The sequence below is a fragment of the Ciconia boyciana genome, chromosome 8 (genome assembly GCF_034638445.1).
Source record: "Ciconia boyciana chromosome 8, ASM3463844v1, whole genome shotgun sequence".
NCBI classification, from domain to species: Eukaryota; Metazoa; Chordata; class Aves; order Ciconiiformes; family Ciconiidae; genus Ciconia; species Ciconia boyciana.
Window position 1 is genome coordinate 30,653,626 of NC_132941.1, and position 5,619 is coordinate 30,659,244.

The window sequence follows — 5,619 nt, forward strand, 5'->3', positions numbered from 1 at the left end:
TCAGATTCTCCTCTCCCCATTTCATTTGGTCATAAAGGTAAAAGGCGGTAGTTGGATGGATGATTTAGTACCTAATGAGATGGTTTCCCTTAAGAAGTGAGTATACAATAGACCTTTGAACAGCAAACTCATTTTTCATGTCATCAAAACTGATGTCATTATTAGCCGATTATTACAGAGTTTGTTTTGCCAAAGCACTTTTAGATATTTGTTCTGGATGAATAATTGCAGATGTTTGGAAGACTCTTGTCTTCCAAATGTCAATACATGTCACAACAACAAATGTCCCACATGACATTACCCACAATAATGTGGTGCCTTGGCCTCTGCACTGGTAAGCACATAACATACTTAATATGCTTAAATATTAATTGGAGCAGGGGTTGTAAGGTGGATCTTTCAAGCTCTGCAAAGATGTGATTAAGAGGCAATAGTGTCAAGTATACATGGTTTTTCACGAGAATTTAACTTTCTTTGCAAAGTGGAAACAGCTGCAAAAGGACAGTTATGGGGGTGGGGAACAACAGCAACAAACCCAGATAATATATATTAGACTTAGGGTCTATGAATCTCAAGTTGAGGGAGAGGGCAGCTACATGCAAGGGATGGTAAGGTCCCATTTTCTTCTTTAGCACTTCCTGTGAGTTCTTTAGGTAGGTAACAAAGGGTCCTGAACCTTCTGAGTAACTGAGGGGTCTGACTCGGTGCGTGCTTCCACTACACAGTGATTGAGCATTACTGTGCTTGAGCGCTTTGTTAGCTATAGCTTTAAATAACTTAGCTTAGCTTGGTATGAAAATAAACAGACCTATGAAGTGAGCCTAGATCCTCTGGAGTCTAGTCAAAACTCTTGATTAAACTTGGCCATTCCTGGACTTGTGAGGTTCGGGCTGATGAGATTTCAGCTGGAAGTTATGAGATAGCAGATGAGGGTGCAGGTGGATGATGATGATGATAATAAAATACAGAGAATAGGGCATGTTGTTTAATATTGTGTTTCTAGGTCTCTGAAACTGTAGCAATCAGTTTTGTAATATCAGAAATTAAGCAACTGTTTAGCCAGCTGTTTACAATGAAACTGAACAGCTCTGGGGGGGTTCTTGAATTATATAAAATTAATATGTCTTTAATTACTGCTGTCATGCCTGTTCTTGTGCAATCGCTGAATATGTAAGATTGAGAATGTTCTAGCTCTTCACAAACTTTTTGTTTTGCCAGTATTTGCCAAGTTGTTTTGCCAACATTTCCCAAGTGGCGATGTAAGAGTTAAAGTTTAGATGATAAATACAGATAGTATATGACTTAAAATCTCAGGCTGAGTAATGCTGAATGATAGGTAAGATCATTTCCTGAATGCTTGTTTTCATCTTTGAATGAGACAGGGGGAAAAAAAAAAAAAGAAAAAGACAGTTTATATGTTCTATAATAGAAGCAAGTATCCTGATGATTAAAACAGATACTGGGTAGCTTTAATTTCCTGAGCATGAACATTGCTATCTTACACTTTCATATCCTGAAATGAGCAACAAGACTGCTGGGAAGGTAAGCAGTGAAGCTGTTGTAAAGTTGATGAAATTACACAGCAGAAGATAAAGCAACTCAGTAAGCCGTCAGCCTCTGTCACTGTCAGATGGGGTGATATTTATCACTTAGTTTATGCTGGGTATTTTTATTGCAGGCCAGTGTACATGCTCATCCTGCTGTTATAAGAATTGCCAAGCCCCGCCCCCCCCCGATGGTAGGCGCTGTGTATGTTTGTTCTTTCACCTTCACTATATTAGTCTCTTTTCCCTCCCATGTTAATGAAGATGAGACTCTTCATGTGCTCTGTTTGCTCCAGCTTTGAAAGGCTTGTGTCTGAGTCATTACAGTGGTGCACAACATAGACTGGGAACTTTTACACATTTTAGGTATCTGATGGATATAAAAACCTGCCACAGGTGATGGATGCTGCAGAAAATGAATTTTCTTTCCTCTCTATTCCATCTTCCCAGTGGTTTGCTCTTGCTCCCTTCTTCTGGTGGGGCAGTAAGGGATAGGGGTTGCTTCTAGAAAATTAAATTTGCTGCCAATGTTCGGAAGGTTTCCAGTCTTGATGTGCGATGTGGTTCTCAGTGCTTTGGACAAAATGATGTGCTTGCTGCTTTGTCAAAAGTGCTTCTCTGAAAATATCAAAGGACTCGGCATGAAACGCAGACAGCTTTTTTAAGGAGATGCAGTTTGACTCTCAGGTATCAATCCTTACAGAAACTACATTTTCTGTCAGGATTGTCAGAGCTGGTCCTTTACTAGCAGCTAATTTCCATGGACCCCCAAATTTATGCTGGGTAGAGGACTGTCAGCTTCTCCTCTTTTTCATAAAAAACTTTGTGTGAATGATATGGATGGGAAGAGAGGGAGGGGCAGGAGAATGAGCAGAAAGGTCCAGAGGAGTAAGAGACTGTTCCAGCTGGTGGGGCCTGGGTGCCTTTGGTGCTTTCTGCTACTCGTGGTCCTCACTTTCAAAGGATCTGAGTCTTTCCCAGGATTCCCATGTCCATCCTTGGCCTGCCCCTGCCAAAGGTCTAGACTGCTTGCTTCAGTGTGGATAGCTGATGATACAAAGGAGCCTGGACATCTTAAGCATCTCTTCGCTTAGCTGGCTGGAAGCACCTTGATCCCTGAAGGCACTGCGCAGTGGGCCTGAGCCAGGTTTGGGGAGGAAAATTGCACCAAGTGGCAGAGATATGGAGCAGTACCATGTTGAACCCATATGTACCTTTTGGGGTCTGGACTCCAGCACCAGATTCATTACTGCCTTGCTCTTTCTCACTCTTAATGCTGAGGTTTAAGAAGGGAAGCAGATCAGAACAGTAGCAGTTTAACTCTTTGCTACAAAATGGAGATGAAAAGTGATGGGAGTCAAGAGGAGAGCACTGAACCCAGAACACTAGTGCTGCTGATGTGTATATAGCTTTAGTAGGCTGTTTGGCAGTCCTTACTTACTTTCTTCTGTAATTACAAAAAAATAACTGCAATTAAAACCATATGATTCTTCCCCTTTAGTGCCCTGATGGGAATATTTTCATAAATCTTGCTGAAGGGTGAGGGTGGGAAATAACTTGGGTGTTCGCTGCTGCTCTTTTATTTTTCAACTGCAAATTTTAGGGAAAATCAGTTTCAAGGAGAAAAGGTTCACCGAATGCAAATACTTCCTTAGACAGAGGAGATTTTTTGTTGCTTTTCTGACAGACTGGCCTCTTATTTTTCAATATAAAATTTAAATAACAATGTTCTTCAGTGTCGATCATTTGATATTTCCATCCCCAGCAAGGTCCCAGTGAAAAGGACATCTTGAAGTTGAAAACTTCCTAATAAATATTTATTGGGTTGGTGCTTTGTCTTCAGATCTATTAAAGCAACAAAACATGTATTTTGGAAATAAGACACTTAAAGTGGTCAGTAAAAAAACTGGCAACTTCTTCAGTGATGCAGTGGAAAAGAAAGACTTAGTGCAAAGCTTGCCCACTGTGTTTAGTATTTTGACTCTTTTAATACTGTCTTGTTATTAATTTGGAATGCTACCCAAAACTGCATTACACAAAATAGAGTTTTTCTCAGCTGTTCCAGATTACAGGGTGGGTGGGATCTTCAAGTTATAAAAGAACAAAAAAGAGTTTAAATTCCTGACTGATTAAACAAAATCAACCCTTATATGTGGAAAATTAGTTATATTTTTTAAATTTATCTGAAATGTGCACACTCACTAAAAATTTTGATATTTTGCAGTGACTAACATGTTTTACTGCTCTAAGCACACAATTTTAAGCTGCTGTTAGAATACAAATATGCTAAAGTGAAAGTAGCACATGTATTGCACCTTAGCAAAGGATGCTTAAGTCGGTACTCTTGAATTTAAAAACTGTCTCTTCTGCAACATCTGAGTTAAGATGTCTGATTCCAGTATCCCTTGACACGTACCTTCACGTGTGAGAACTTAAGGGAAATGCCTAACGTTATGGTCACATATTACACAGTACCATTGTCAGTTATTTACCAGTTTAAGATTCCCTCTACAGTGTAACCTCTAACACTTGCATGTGCCCTAACAGAAACAAACACCCAAATCTGATGTCCCTGGAAGCCTTGTTAGGGAGCACTTTGAAATCTTCATTTTGCTGTCAGCTTAAACAATTGATTGTTTGTCCCCTCTTTCTTTTATTTTGTTCTGAGCAGGGATATTTCAATGTTGCCTCGTCTTCCCCTGCCTCCATTTTCTGATTAAATGAAGTTGCACTAACAAAACATGATACTAGAAAGAATAGGTTTGTATGTGTATTTGTGTTGGGTTTTTGTCTTGTCTTTAAGACAGATAGGAGTGAAAAGTGGTTGTTCCTACTCTAGCCTATTTTGGCCTCTGTGGAAATGGCCTTTTTCTCATTTCCAGCCTTCTCTTACCTGACTGCAAATTTTTCGGCTCTTCACTAATGCTGGGGTCACACATAGGAGGAGATTGACACATTGGAGTGGTGAAAGGTCAGTTTAAGCCAGTCAGAACAAGCGGGTATGTGTGTGTATGTAGGGGGAAGTGCCTTGTTCTTATGTTTTTCTTGGTTATTAGTTGCATAATAACTTCTGTGAGTTTTTTTCCCCTCATTGCCAGATTGTGTGTGTGTGCTTCATGCCTGTGCAGAAGGCCATAAAGGACAAGAAAAGATGAGGTAGGACTCCCTCACTAGAGATCTAGGAGTAATCAGAGCAGCTTCCTTCATGAAAGGGAAGGTTTGACAGAGCAAATGCATTAAGTATAGAGTAGCCTGCTGCTGACAAGATTTTATTCCTTTTGTATCAGCTGTAGGACATGGGGGCAGGACATTAGCCCTTAGGGTAAATCAGGACACTGTCTGTGTGTAATGCATTGGATTAATCCTGAGCTTTGCACTTGGACAGTGCCTGTCCTGCCTACAAAGGACCTAGAAGGTGAGCTGTGGAACGAACACTGATCCCAACATGCCCTTCTCCCCCCTCCACCAAGTGCTGTTTTATCACGTGCATTTTAGATGCAATGCTGGAAACTTGCTCTATGACCTATTGCTGCTTCGGTACTACTTTGACTTATTGACAGAAGCAGGGGACGAGTGTGTAGGCACGGCCTAACGAGTTGCAATAGGATAAATACTAGAAATCCCTCTTGTTGCTGCAGAGGCACGCTTAACAGTGAGAGAGGACACACGGAATAAACCCTGCAGGTTACAAGCAATAGAAGACGACAAGAAAAGAGAAACCCTCACCGGGCCGCAGCGAGCAGGGTTCGAACCTGCGCGGGGAGACCCCATTGGATTTCAAGTCCAACGCCTTAACCACTCGGCCATCGCTGCTGCTGGTAATCACCCGCCCCAGCCGAAATCCTTATCGAGTCTTCCGGCGGCCGAAGTTCCCGCCCTGAACCGTGCGAGAGGCCAACGGGCGCTATCGCGTCTCACCGCCGCGTCCCGCCCCGCACCAGGACCGAGAAGAGGCGCTGCGGTGCCGGCCGGCCGCCCCGCTGTAATGGCCGCCCTGCTGAGAGCGGCAACGCGCCGCACCTCAGTCCTCCCCCGGCACGCAGCACCGCCCTGCCTGGCCGGAGGGTACTGCGGA

General features: G+C 42.5%; 1 non-coding gene across 1 annotated transcript; it reads right to left on the reverse strand.

The window, feature by feature from the left end:
- Nucleotides 1-5,275: 5,275 nt before the first annotated feature.
- Nucleotides 5,276-5,357, reverse strand: TRNAS-UGA (transfer RNA serine (anticodon UGA)). The gene has a single exon. It is a non-coding gene; the product is annotated as a tRNA-Ser (tRNA).
- Nucleotides 5,358-5,619: the final 262 nt, after the last annotated feature.